This window comes from Tursiops truncatus, chromosome 12 (assembly GCF_011762595.2).
Source record: "Tursiops truncatus isolate mTurTru1 chromosome 12, mTurTru1.mat.Y, whole genome shotgun sequence".
Classification (NCBI taxonomy): Eukaryota; Metazoa; Chordata; class Mammalia; order Artiodactyla; family Delphinidae; genus Tursiops; species Tursiops truncatus.
In genome coordinates, this window is record NC_047045.1 from 24,196,005 (window position 1) to 24,210,713 (window position 14,709).

Below are 14,709 nucleotides of genomic sequence, written 5' to 3' on the forward strand. Positions count from 1 at the left end.
TGATTTGCTAATTGCTGTTTATCTAAGCTTGTTGGGTGAAGAAAAAAACCTTCCCCAAACAAACGTAGTATTTGATATTTATGGGTAAAATAGTCATGAGTCCCTATCTAACGCACGGACAATCATCACGGTGGGGAGAGAGATTCCCTTTACCTCACTGTGAGAAGGGAACTTTCTTTACAATGTCTGTGTGGTGGTTGAAGAGAGGGCTTTACGGGGAAGCTGGGCTCAGGTGTCATGCTGAAGTCAGTCACTCCTTCAGATATGATTCTGAGTCACTGGTTCTTAATGCTAAGGCACAACACAATGGTGAATAAATATACCACTTAGGGGAGTCAAACGTGGAACAACTGAGTACATGAAGAACGAGTGTTGTGGAGGTCTGCAGGGCTCTAAAGAAGAATACAGAGGTTAGGAGAAGGGATGGGAGACAGTTGGCTAAGTGAGCGAGGCGGGTGGCAATGACGGGTGTTCCAGCTAAGGAAACAAAGCGTGTGGAGACAAAGTGAGTGGGAGAGTGGCCTGTGCTGGTGTGGGAAGCAGGACCAGGCAAAGCTGGAACATAACAGGTTCTATTCAAAATATTCCTCTCTAGCCGAAGAATAACAGGACACCTTAGACAGAAGTGTATTTTAAACAGAGGAGCGCCATTAGCAGTTTTGCTTCTATAGTAATACTCTTATTACACTGTACTGTAGTCAGAAGTTCTGATTTTTTTCTGCTGTTTTGAAGTTTCTGGGGAAAGTCTCATTATAGCTCTTATAGAATAGCACAAATTCAAATTGGGAATTGACTTTAGTACCGAATCCAGAGAAGGCCATTAGACTTTTATATGGGGATAGAAGTTCATATTATAGTAAGTAAAATTGTAAAAAGATAGTCAATTTATAAAGAACTGCTTGTTGTAAAAACCTTTTTAAAAGCATCCTTTGTAGTGCTTTAATATTCATTCTAAAAATTTTAAATATAGTTTTGATAGGATAATAGTTTGATAGGATCAACTCTCACAATTTCCAACACTATAATTTTCTCATATGATTTGTTTAATCTTAAAAATCCAATAAGTAATTTAAAAATAGAGTTATAAAGACTCATTACGCTATATGGACCCGCTGGAAAGTCAATAAGCAATCGACTTGCTGAGCCCTCTGAGATATGATATTTTTAAATGCAGTAATATGAAGGGGAAAAATTTATTGGAAGTTAGATCAGTTTAATCCTGGTTTGTATGAATACTGTGAAGAATAGATATGCCATTATCACTGTCATCTCTTTGCTTTAGTCTCTAAGAATTCCATCTTCTCCTAGGATTATCAAAGTGAGAATAAATTTTACTAATTGATAAATATATATGTGCCTGTATATATACGTGCATATTTGTGTATGTATATACACACATATTTGTATATATGTGTGTGTACACACATGATTGTGCAAGAAATGTCATATTACTCTTCTAAGAACGGAGAGAGTGTTCTCCTGAGTGCCCACCACACCCAGGTTGTGGGTAATTCAGTCCCATTCATCACTGAGTCTCCCCTCCTGAGTAAGTTGATAAGAAAGCCCAGAATTTTATATACAGCAACAAGTTCAAGGAGAGCCCTTTAGTTTTCAGCTTACCTTGGTCAACGTGATATTCTCATGGTTCTCAAAGATGATGGTTCTGCTCGTTCCAGGCCACTCATGGTTCTGGGAATCTTTGCTGAGCCTGGAAAGCCCAACCCAGCTTCCCTTGGGTGCCGTGAAACAACTGCTCTGTGAGGTCCTGAGACCTTCCCGGGGCCCTTGGGGGAGAAGAACTCAGATTCTACTATTTTCAGTTTCCTGCCTGATCTTGGAAGATCTCTGAGAAAGCCCTCTATGAGTTTAAGCTTTTGAAACCAAAAGCCAGGGAGTGATCAAGGGATGTTTTTCTGCTAACACACAAAGGCATTCTCTGACCACGAAAAGGAAGAATATAGTGAGAACGAAACAAAAGATTACCCTGTCATATGTGTGCTTCTTGTTTTTTTCATCTAGTCAACTAACTGGGTACTATGAGTTCATGTATGTAGCAATGGAGATGTTTGCAGTAACAATTAAAATAATAATGAAAACAAAAGCAAGAAGTCAGCATTTGCATGGTTGCTATATGCCAGGCCAATGTGAAGCTGAGAGATTTACAAGCACTAATGTCTTTTTCCTCACAGCCCCATGAGGTGGGCACCACGTTGTCCCCATTTTGGAGGTAGCTTAGAAAGGTTGTAGCTTAGAAAGGTTACGTAACTTGCCTGAGGTCCCTCAGGTCCTAGGTGATGGGGCTGAAATTGCTCGGCTCCGGAGCCCAGCTATTAACCCTCTGCTTAACTTTTGCTTCTTTCATAGGAATCACTCTTCATGCTTTGGGAGCTATGAGGCTTTTCACTAAGTTACACTGCCCTCTGTCAGCAACAAAGCAACAGGAAGGAAACTCGAGGAGCACGGTGGTCCTTTTCCTCACCACCAGAGTTCTTTTGGTGAGAATTTCCAGCGGATTGCACATCATGTAATGGTATGTTAGAGGCGGTTAGAACCTGAAATTGAATTTAGAATAAAATAACGGATTTTAGAGATGTGATTACATTGCTGGTATTTAAACATGGACTCCAAGGTAGATGCACTTGCCAACATGAAATTACATGTATCTACGTTTGTCTTCATGTTTTTTGCCTACATGTTTTTGCTTTTTTTCCCAGTCTAGGGCAGGTTTTAGCTTTGAGCAGATTTATGTAAGACATTTAAAGTCAGGTTTAAAATGAGATGACTCAGCTGTAAATTTGTTTCCCAGACAAAAATTCTAGGTATCATTTTGCAGAAAGTTTCTCTTTAGGCTAATGAATGAAAAAATACCTATGTCAACAAAAACTCATTTATTAACTTGCTGCTTTGCCGCCTCAAATAATTTCCAAACATTTCAAATTATGCCAAATTTAATATACATATATATGAATGTATGTGTGTATATACATACATACGTATATGCACGTATATATCGATGGGTATATATGTGTGTGTTCTCCCCAGTTGAAAACTTTGACATGTTTCAATATATTCATGATACTTATTATAATGTTTCAATAATTTGTTATTTAGCAGTTATGCTTATTTGTGACCCACATTGTTTCAACTTAATGAATGTTAAGAATATTCTGATGAAGTATATTTGACACCTGAATGCGGTCTTGCGTCCTGTTACGGGAAAGGACACATACGACAGACTGGAATCAGCTTGGGATTTTGGCAGGCACTTCTTCCTGTGGGCCAGCGAAGATCCCACTACCTATTAGAAGGGGCTTTCATGCCTAATTCTGGTGTGATGGAGTCATTAGGAGAACACCTAGTTTCCTCAGTTGTGTTGAGATGTGAGGCTAAAAAGAATTCCAAGCTCTGAGGATGGAGAAGATTCCAACCATTAGAAAGCAACTCCTAAACATTTTTCTACTGTAAAGTTGGCTCCTGTTGCCTTAGGTTTTTGAGGAAATTCCCTTTGCTTCATTCCACCGAGGATGCTTTAATACATGTTATTTCATACAGACCAAATCCCAGGTCTATACAGAGGCATCAGCCGCGGTTTGGGAAGCAGCTCTATGGGGACTGAGATAATAGCTCATTACCTCCAGGGAAACGTGATTGTATTAACCTCTACAGATGCATGAATGTGATCTTGCTAGTGTTGGTTAGGCCTGTGTGCTCATTCCAGGCAAGAATCCTTGCCCTTGGTCCAGTGGACCCTTTTAGTATGACATCCATGGTATCAAAAACTGTGTGATGTTCATCTCACAGAATTTTGAAAATGATCCTTTTCAATGCTATTGAATCACAGCCCTGAAATATCTTTGACATTTAAATACATTCACATTGCCCTTAAACAGAATTGGTGTTTTGATGTTTAAAGTATTTTTGCTGCCTCTGATAACATTTTTCACAAGCCTTCTCAGCAGAAAGTCCATCCAGTTTGGCTATCCACAGGAGGAATTTGCTTGAAAATTATGTTCTCCCCTGTTTCTTTTCCTAATCATTTGTGATACAAGTCCTAACATGAAATTAAAATTCTTTTATCATTTCATTATCTAGGAAGCGATTTTGCAGCCTGTTGAGGATCCAATGTTGAAGTACAGCACAGTGTACAAAATAATTCTTGTTTTAATACATCGCTATGGCTCTCACAGGAACCTCTGCTCAGCTCAGTTTATCATTAACCTCTATGTTACTCAGGTTTCCAAGTCTTTAATTCAAAATGAAAATTAAACAATATTCATTTTGCCAGGGCAGTTCGTAGCGAAATTGGTTTTAAAAACCCTATATTTTTCAATTAGAAAGGCTCTCACTGTAACCATGTCTAGTTTTCCTAATTGTTTAGAACCCAAACACTAGAAGCCAGAAAACCTTCAGAGAATGGACTCAGGGCCCCCCAGGCCCCCGTTGCAATACACACCATTACTCTTGATGGGCACTAGTTAAAACCTTATGAAACCACTGAGCATGTCGCAGGAAACCAAAATCAAACAAATATCTACCCCCAGTGAGTTTTTCAGGAGATCCAAAAAGCATATTTAGCTTGTATATAAATTTAAAAGTGAGTATTTTTAACTAGGAGCAATTACGGTATTATGGCTTATTTAGGTTAGGCCATTTTCATATTCAATTATCATAAAGCCGTGTGGCATGTTGGAAAGGCATAAGCTTTGCAGCTTCAAAAAAGGTGGACTGAATTCAGTTCTGTGCCTTAATGGAACCAGCTGGTTTAGCCACTCGAAACCTCAGTTTACTCATTTGTAAATGAGAAATAACCATACTACTTCCTAGCGTTGTTATGAGTATGAGATGAAACATAAATGAAAGGACCTAGGGTACAGCTTGGCATAGAGTAGTCTCCTATTAAATTTTCCTTTCTTTTCTTTTTACCTATCAATTATTTAAAAATAGAACTGGGTAGAAAAGCATAAAAGTAGAGCTTCCTGAATTTTGCTGCTGAAAGTCAGGCTCAGATTCATGGATCAGGCTTTATAAAATCTCACCAAGCCCTCAGGATTGATATTTCTATAACATTAACAAAAGAGAAAAATGAGACCTTTTTTTTTTCTTCCTCGGGCCTATTATTTTTTGATTCTCTTTTTGTTCACTCACACTGTATTTAAGTGGAAATCACTTCAATCCCTTGAACCACCCTCCAGAAGCTTTGCTAAATCCCACATTTTTGGTTTCACTCCAGACACAGTACTGTGTCCCCTACCTTTGAAGTCTTTGAAGTGTCCACATTGTAGGCTGAACCTGTGGTGAAGCCCAAACTGGTGGTTTCGACTGCACAAGCCCATTTAAAGCTGGGACGTGGCGGGGGGAATTGAAGCGGGATATGAGAAGGGGTGGTGTTGGCTTCCCTTTCTTGACCCCCACCTCTCTCCACTCTCAGTCTCTTCAAACACTCCTGCTATAGTCGCAGACATATCAAAGCCTGCTCTACTATGGCTGCGGTCACACTGAGGCTGGAAGTGACTGCCTTACCGAACCACAGCTGTTCACTGCCGGAGGGGAGTGAACTGAAGCGGGAAGTGCATCGTGAGGTCTTCAGTTGCAGCTGATGACCTCATGTTTCTTTACCTGGGAGAGATTTGAATCAGGGGTAAAAGATAGAGCAAAACACTTAGAATGTGGGATTTATGTTATTAATTTTTATAAAATATCATTATGATAAATTATAAATATATATGATTTATGTTTTTATAATTCTATAACATACCTATATATTTTTCAACATTATATGATATGGTTTTATGGTTTTTAAAATAAATATAAATGGTATTACACTATACCATTTTGAAAAAATGTTTAGAAGGAGTATAGTAATGAAACTGGACTGAAAAACTCCTTTGCCACTAACGAGCCATACGGCCTCAGGTGAGTCACTTCACCTTTCTATGCCTCAGTTTCCTCATCTATTAAATGGGGTTGTAATAGTATCGATCTCTCAGGCTTGTGGTGGATATTAAATATGAATGTGAAGAAAATCAGATAATGTATGTAAGGCACTTAGAACAACACAAGGCACATTGTAAACAGTGTATTTGCTCTTATTATTGTTAACAAGTTTTTGAAGTTACTATATTTTGACAGATTATTTGAAATGCCATATCATTGCTCATTTTAACTGTTGTATCATACACCATTGCCTACATATGCCATAATATATATTTATCCATTCTCCTGTTCACCAATAATACTTCTTCCAATGAGAAGTACAAACAATAAGAAAATGAACACTTTTGCACTCATTGCTTTGAGTACAATATGCAAAAACATCTCAAGATAAAGAATTCCTGGCTTATAGGGTATGAACGCCAACAGATTTACTCAATATTGCCAAATTGCTCTCCAAACAGTTGGACCAATTCATGCTCCTAATGTCAGTGCGTGAGAATTTCCATTGCTCCACACTCTTGCCAACTTTAACATCTTTACCAATCTGGTGGGTGTGAAATGGGAGTGAATGGCATCTCATTGTTTACATTTTATTACCAATTGGGCTGAGAGTCTTTTTCATGTGTTCATTGGCCGTTTTGATTCCTTTTCTGTTTCTATCCTTTGCTCATTTTTCTACTGAGTTTTTTCCTGTTATTGATTTCCTTACCTATATTTTTGGATAATAATTATCTGTTGATTATATGGGTTGCAAATATCTGTTCCAAGTCCATGACTTATCTTTTAACTTTGATTATGCTGTCTTTGGTGAACAAGTTTTACATTTTATAATAAATTCAGTGTATCAGTTGTTTCTTTTATGGCTTAGGCTTCTCGGCACTTTGTCTAGGAAATTCTGCCCTAAAATTACCTAAACCACGTTGGTAAAGTCAGATGTCTACATTTTCCTTGAAAATTGTCAAAGTGTTGATTTTTGTATACAGATCTTTAGTTCAGCTGGAATTTATTATTGTTTATGGTGTAAAGTGTGCTTCTATTTTTTTCCATCTAGAAAACCAATTATCTCAGCAAAATTTTTTGAGCAGGGTGTTTTATTTTTTCATAGCTGTGTAATGTCAGTTCTGTCAAATTAAAAATAGGCAATTATGCAAATTTTCTTTGTTTTATGCATCAATGTGTGTATTTTTGCGTCAATACAATATTGCAAAATATCTTCAAAAAACATCTTAATATCTGTTAGAAATAGTTTTCCCACTTTGTTCTTTAAAAAATGATCTTAGCTATTCTTGCAATTTTGTACTTTCATGTGTCAGGTTCCATGAAAAATTCTGTAGGCTTATTAATTCGAATACTTTGATTGTATAGATTAATGTGGGAAGAACTGGTATCTTTATTATATGATGTCTTCTAATCCATTATCAAGTGACAGTGCTTTATTTATTTAGGTCATACTTTATGTACTTCACTCATATTCTCCTGACATTTTATAATTTTTTTCCATAAAGTTCTTGAATCTCATTTCTTAGGTTTATTATGAAGTAGCTAAAAGGTTTGATTGCTATTATAACTGGAAGGGCTTTTTTTCCACTTAAATTTTTTATGTTTGTTTATGCCGGTATATAGGAATGCTCTGTTCTTTAAAAGCCTTAATAGCTTACTTGTAAGTCCTCTTGAATTTTCTGTGTAGGTAATTATGTTTTGGTCTTTCTTCCCAATCTTTAAACTTTTATTTCTTTTCCTTATCTTATTGCACTACCTAGGATACATAGCTCAGTGCTGAATAGAAACCAGAATGGAAGGCTTTCTTGTCTTTTGTCTGACCTCAGTGTTAATGTGGTCAGACTGCTGATTGCTGCAAATATTGGAATGATGCCTTTGATCAGATTAAGGAAATTTTCTTCCACTAGAATAGCACTATATTTTGCTAATAATTCTGTCTTAAATCATGAATCTTGAATTTTGCAAAGAAATTTTTGCAACTGCTGAGCTAATCACTTACTTTTCTCTAATTTAAATTGTCCATGTAGCCTATGTCGCTATTAGGTTATTTTTTATATGAATTATCTTTGCATTCTTGGGATAAGTATGGCATGGTTATGGATGCAGAAGGGGAGAAAACCATGTAAACATCTAAGAGAAGAGCATTCCAGGAAGAGGGGCCAGCGAGGGCAAAGGTCAGCAGGGTATCTGGTCTTTTTGAAAGATGACCGAGTAGCATGGTCGGATGTGGGACATCTAGGACATCTCTGGCAACAAATTATCCAGGTGTTGTGTTGGTTCCAGCCTATGGATAGTCATGCAGTTGGCTAGGCATGCTTGCACACTCGCCCGGGCCCGTCTTACTTGCGGCGAGCCCCGCAGACATTTCCCCCACTGGAACCAATGTTGTGGCTTGACCAGCCCTTGCGGTTCTTAGTTTGACTGCAGGATGTACCTCAGCAACAACCACTGGGGGACTTTGAAGAGCAAGTTATTACTCACAAATCCTGGAGGGTACACTGAATGCCCCAATTAAGCAGCAAGGTCAGGATAGAGTGAAAAGGAGGGAGCAGGACCTGGAACTGCCTGTATCAGTGTCCCAGGGTGGGGTATCTAGGAGTTCTCAGAGCTGCTCTTTATTGGTGAATTTAAAACATTAAGAGCAGAAACTAGGGAGTCAGAAGGGAGAAGCAGTGTCATTGAAGCAATCCGTTATCTGGGTTTCCCACGGCTTTCTCGAAGGGGAACTTCATGGGTGGAGGAAGCCTTGTTCCTTATCTAGTTGGTTTTCTAATAGCTGTGTCATGTAGCTGGCAGTGTGCTTATTCAAGGTGGATGTCTTTGGGATGCATGCCTTGGCAATCAAAAGCTTAAGGTCAGGCACTCGCACTTATACTGCCCCAGGCTAGGAGCTCAGTGCTTCTCAAGGCAGTGTGTTCTTTGCACACATCCCTGTATATTCCACCCTAATTCTATCCATTCAGGTCATACTTGTAATCCTCTTTCAGCTGTTTGGAGGCAGAGCTAAACTCAGTCTTCTCTCTAGTTCATAAAGACACATCTCTGTGGGCTGACCTTCTATGATAAAGTTGAATACTTCGCTTCTGGGACCTCTTGGCCAACATTCAACCCCGGTTTATATCCAGTGATGAGTGAACAGGAAGCAACACCAAGCCACACTCTAACATTGCATGGGTCTATATTAGTGAATACTATCTTTTATAAGTGATTTCAGAGAACATTAGAAGAAGATCCAAGATGTGCTAAGTTGATCCTGAATGTTGTGAGAAGCAAGAAGAGGCTACTACTCTCTTTCAAGTGAGTTAAATTAATGGAGATATTATATATTTTTAAATTTAGTTCAAGAGTGCGATATCCTGGCAGTCTAAGGACAGTAAACACACTCCTTGTATACTGAGGATCTAAGGTTGCTTTTTCAGTGCTAAAACTGGAAGGCAAAGAAATGGAAATACTGAGTGGGACACATGCAATACATTTGAAGAAAGCTCGAGGGGGGGAAACACTGGAGCTCTGTCTCACCTATGTGTGAGGCCAGAGGCAGAACCATCTCTATTTGCCTTTTGGGATAGATATACCCATCCATCAGGCTGCATCTGGTGCACAGACCGAGGCCTTGACACCCACGTGCTGAAGGATTGATTGGTGTTGTTTAGGGACTCGTAAACCTCCTTCCGGGCTTCCTTTCTCTGGCTTCTTGTCCGTGCTGTACTTGGACTCACTAAAGCCTATTGGTCATGCTGGTCAGTGTTTCAGTCCTCTCCTTTGTGAAGGAGACAGTGTTATACTTCTTGTGCCTTTGAGTATCTCACAGGCTGAGACAAAGAAATCTTCTCCTCAGCAAAGAAATCTTCACACTTGTCAGCAGATGACACAATGACAAACCCGGGGGACTGTATTTTCTCTCCTTACCTTCTCTCTCTCTTCATTTTTATTTTTTGTAGAAACATATAGCTTTGTCTTGCTAGCTAGATGGCAATATTTTTCTTTTCTCTTAGGCTCTTCCTCGGAATAGGTGACTGGCTGCTTGGTTGATGATCATGATCATGTGACACCATCATTCCTCCATCACGGCTCTGTGGCCTTGGGTAGCCAGTAGCTCAGGATGTGTCTACCTTTGTCTTTTGACATCATCCTAGTTTTGCTCTGCCCTAAGACTACTAAGTATATATTTACACGGGTAGGTAAGGTAAATGATTCTTGTTTCAAAAGAGCTATTTTTCTGAGAAAGAATTTATCTTGGGATTTTTTTAAATGTTACACTCTCCAAATGCATTTCAAATTAATTTTACTTGTGAAAATTCTATTTAGATACTCAGTTGATGTGTATTGTATGGATTAGTACATGTGCCTATTTCAAGTTACAAGGGACACTAGACTTGAAACATGCTTGAAATGAATTGTTTTGAAACTGTTCAAATTGATGTAGTATTTTAAAATGATAAGCTGTCCTGAGCTGCACTGAAAATCCCTTGAAAGGTGTGTGAGGAATGTGCCATTAGAGGCAGAAATGTGCCTGGTTTTAAAACAGTAACGATAGGTACCTATTTGAACTTTAACTATTCCAAGTACCTTCCTTGTAGCGTCTCTTGTGATTCTCACAACAACCCTTGGAAGTATGCACTACTTTTACCCTAGGGAGAAGCAGAAGATGTAGTGAATTGGAGCATGTATCTTGGATCCACGAGCAAGATATTTAACCTCTCTTTGTCTCATAGTCCTTAGCTGTGAAATGGGTACTTATCTTTTATGATCACTAAATGAATCAAAATTTTAAAGCTCTTAAAACAGTTTCTGGTACATAATAAATACACAAATGTTAGCTCTGATGATCTAATCTTACACATAGGTTAGCATTTTTACAGATGTATAACTGAGGTATCAAGGCCCAGGGTGATTAAATAACTTGCCTGAAGTTACACAGCAAATATCAGAGCTAGAATATAAATCGTGGAAAACTGACTGTGCAACACGAGTCTTTCCACTGGTACTCATACAAGGCACCATACTGTTCCTTGTTGCAGGAGATATTTTATTGAAAGATATCAGTTCTATAAATGGGCAGGTGGTGCCACTCACTATTTTCTGAATGTACTAGAAATTGCAAAAATAAATTCTGGTTAAAATTTAACTTTAGGCAGAGTTAGCTTTAGTTGTAGGTGCCAAATAACTTCAGGTAACCTGTTTCTGGGGGTTTTTTTCTTCTTTTTTTTCTGGAGGAGAAGTCATTGCTTTGACAAGATCTGTTAAACAATGTATATGGATTTAAAGGCCCATGACAAGGACTCCAAAGACCAAATGTGTACTTGAAATCCATGTTCTCCATCAGCATTCCAAAGCCTCTGTCTTTTTTTCTTTCACAGCCTGGTTTCCCTCTTATCAATATCTTTTGCCACAAGGCTCTGTTTTTCTTTTTTTTACAGGCTCAGTATTTAATAAACTATAATATACTGCACTATACTATAATGTACTGTATGATACATACTAAGAGGAAAGCAAAGAATACTTGTTTCTGAAATTTATGGTTACAAATAGCTGAATAGTGAATATGCTAGACTACAGAATCCAGAGTTAAAATGATATTGATAGACTAAAAAAAGAAATGTACCTAGGAGATAGGTATCCTAAGCCAGTTTCATGAAGTATGTTGCTGGCTTTGACATGATAGTTGTTCACACAAAATACTTCATGATTTTCATAATTACAAATTCAAACATCAACGGAGACACTCTTGCTCTAAGAATTCACACACTTTTGGACTCTACTGTAGGTCAAGGAAAGTCAGATACCAACTGTGTCCAGCCATGTTCAGTGCATCCTGGGTTTCACTTTAGAAGGGACTTTGATACACTGGGGATTTCAGGCGTTGGTAGCTAGGCGGTAATAAGAGTGGTGATTGGAGAAGCTGAAGGACGATTATTTTAGGGAAGGACAAACGTGATGTGCGCTTCTGTTGGTGCGTTTTCACAATGCCCCAGTTCACGGAATTGGAAGGAGCCCCCAGAGTAAGCAATGAACTTGTCTCCTTGCAGAGGCAGTTGGCTTTCTGCTGTGTGTGCTGTCTGTTCAGTGCAGTGGCTGTGGATCCAAAGAATCAATCAGAATCGGGAGATAAATGAAAGAACTGCTGGAGACACTTGACCTCAAACGGAGCAGGAGAAGTCTTGGAATTACCAAGAAATCTCTTTGCCGAGTCACCATTTATTTATTTAAGGATGTTCTGAACTTCTTAACACAATAATTTTAATTAATTTAATTATAAGTACTTTTTTAATATCATATCATTCTGGATGATTTTCAACTTGTCCTGTAATTGAATAAAGTGACTCAAAGATGGAGAGTCACTTTGGGAACTGCTGAGAGTATGTTTCAAGACAAGACACAATGTAGTGGAGCCAGAAGCATTTCTAGAAGCAATTCAGGGTGAATGTGTGTGTGCTTGTGCTTGTGTGTTTGTATAAGAGAGGATGGTTAATGCCGTTTTTTTAACAAATGCAAATCGATACCATCATTTTAATGGCTGCATGAATTGTCTATTATATGGATGCATTTTAATTTTTAAAAACAAATTCTAAATTGAGAAATTCAGGTTCTTCTCAACTTTTTCTTATTATAAATAATATATTTCTCCACATACCTTTGCATGCATCTTTGTCCGCACGTGCAATTAGTTTTTAGGACAGGATCGCAGACATGGAAATTCCGGGTTAATGGAATATATCATTTAAGGTGTGTTTCTGTATTACCTGCTCAACCCATATTTCTACTAGTATTCAACAAGTATATCTTTTCCCCCAGAGGATTAACAGTCGTTTAAAATGTTGCCAGTTGGATCAATGTAATGTGCTATTTCCTTAGTCTTTTAATTGTATTTCTTTGATTACTTGTGAGGATCAGCATATTTTGTTAGGTTCATTGATTATTTCTACTTGTTTTTGTGAATTACTTGTTTATCTAAAAGCATACTGTTTTTTTCGTTTAACTTAAAGAGCACCATAGCAGAAGACACTGGTGCCCCACCAGTGTACCCTTAGATTTCTCTTCCTCGTGTGTCATTTTCGTGGACACCGGCTCTGAGTATGTTTTTACCCCTGACAACCAGAGCGTGTGCGTCTTTGCAGATGGACTGTATCCAGGCTTCTGGAAGTAGCTTTGCTTGTGTGCTCGGAGGGATGGGTATGTGTGAGGGGGAAGGAGATAGTGTCATTAACCTATGGCTGACTGGCCAGGGTAGGGATACAAATACTGCAGCTTCCTCAAACCCTGAGGGGGACAACTCTATAGAATGACCTGCACCGTGGTCAGAGTCCCCAGCATGAATGAGCCCAGGTTACCCTCTGCAGGTAACCTTGCCTGGCTTCCTTTCCTTCCCTATCCCTCTGCCATTTTTTCCCCCTGGGAACACTTACTAATAAATCACTTTCACATACATTTTGGTCTCAAGATATGATTCTGTAAAAAGTAATTTAAGACAAACACTTTACTTATTAAAGATATTTTCTCTCTGTGATTAGAATTAATCTTTGCCGTTTATTAATCTTGTTGTCTTTTGGGAACATTTGATCATGTAGACATTGCGGTATTGTTTTGTTATATGCAGAGGCAAATCTGATGTTTCCCCTTCATAACTCATCTTTTGCATATTTAAAAAAATCTATTTCTTAGCCCCATATTATATAAACATTCACCTTTCTTTATTTTGTTTTCCAAATAAATCCTTAGATTGACTCTGCTTGTGATTTGTTAAGGTTCTTAGATCAATGGGTTTAGAGATTTCATCAAATTCAAGGAATTTTCAGTCATTATTTCTTCAAGTATTTTTCTGCTTCCCTCTGTGACTTCAGTTTCATGCTTTAGACTGCTCGATATTTTCTCACAGGTCTCTGATGTTGTGTTCATTTTTTAAACTATTTTTTTCTTTTCATATTTTTAATGAGTTTCCATTGCTATGCTTTCAAGCTCATTGATATTTTCTACAGTATCTAATCTGCTTTTAATTATATTCAATGTGTTTTTAATGTCAGATACTGTATTTTCCATCTTTAGGAATTTTATTTGTGCCTTTTTAAACATCTTCTGTTTGTCTCCTCATCATATTCATGTTTTCCTCTGGCATCTTTAACTTTTGGAATGTGTTTATAACAGTTGTTTTGACATCTCTGTCTGCTAGTTTTGTCACCTCTGTGATTTCTGTGTCTGTTTCTACTGATTGATTATTTTTCTCATTATGGATCATATTTTATTGCATCTTTGCATGTATGGTAATATGTAAAGAGTATTACTATTCTTTGAGTGCCAGATATTGTGAATATTGATTGGATGACATCCATTGTGAATTTTACACTATTAGCTGTTAAACAGTGATGGTGTTTATTCTGCTGTGCAGATAAGTTATATGGACTCAGTAGGATCATTTTGGCTTCCTTTTAAGCTTTTACATAGCAGATCCTGAGCTGCCTGCCTTTGATCTGGTGCTAATTTAGCCCCATTGCTAAGGTAATCCTTTCTGAGCATTCCAACCACTGCCCCATGACTTATCACTCTGGTAGGTGAGAACAAAAACTATTCCTGCCTCTCTCTGTGCAAGTTCTACATATTGTTTAACAACTCTGTTCTGGTGGGTTTTCTCTTGCATGTGCCGAGCAGGGCTCAGCCAAAGACTCGGAGACACCCTGATGCAGCCCCCAGAGCCTTCTCTCTGCCCAGCTCCCTCCTCCCACCTACTTTGTCCTGCACATTCTAGCTGCTGTGGCCTTTCCAAACTGTAATCTCTTCCTC

At 38.2% G+C, this 14,709-nt stretch overlaps 1 long non-coding RNA gene across 2 annotated transcripts in view; it reads left to right on the forward strand.

The window, feature by feature from the left end:
* Positions 1-14,709, forward strand: part of LOC117314471 (uncharacterized) — a 534,931-nt gene that overhangs the window by 334,443 nt on the left and 185,779 nt on the right. For both annotated transcript variants that reach the window (XR_004529213.2, XR_012324749.1), the window contains one exon: positions 2,365-2,530. This is a non-coding gene — a long non-coding RNA (uncharacterized lncRNA). The remainder of the gene's footprint in view (positions 1-2,364; positions 2,531-14,709) is intronic.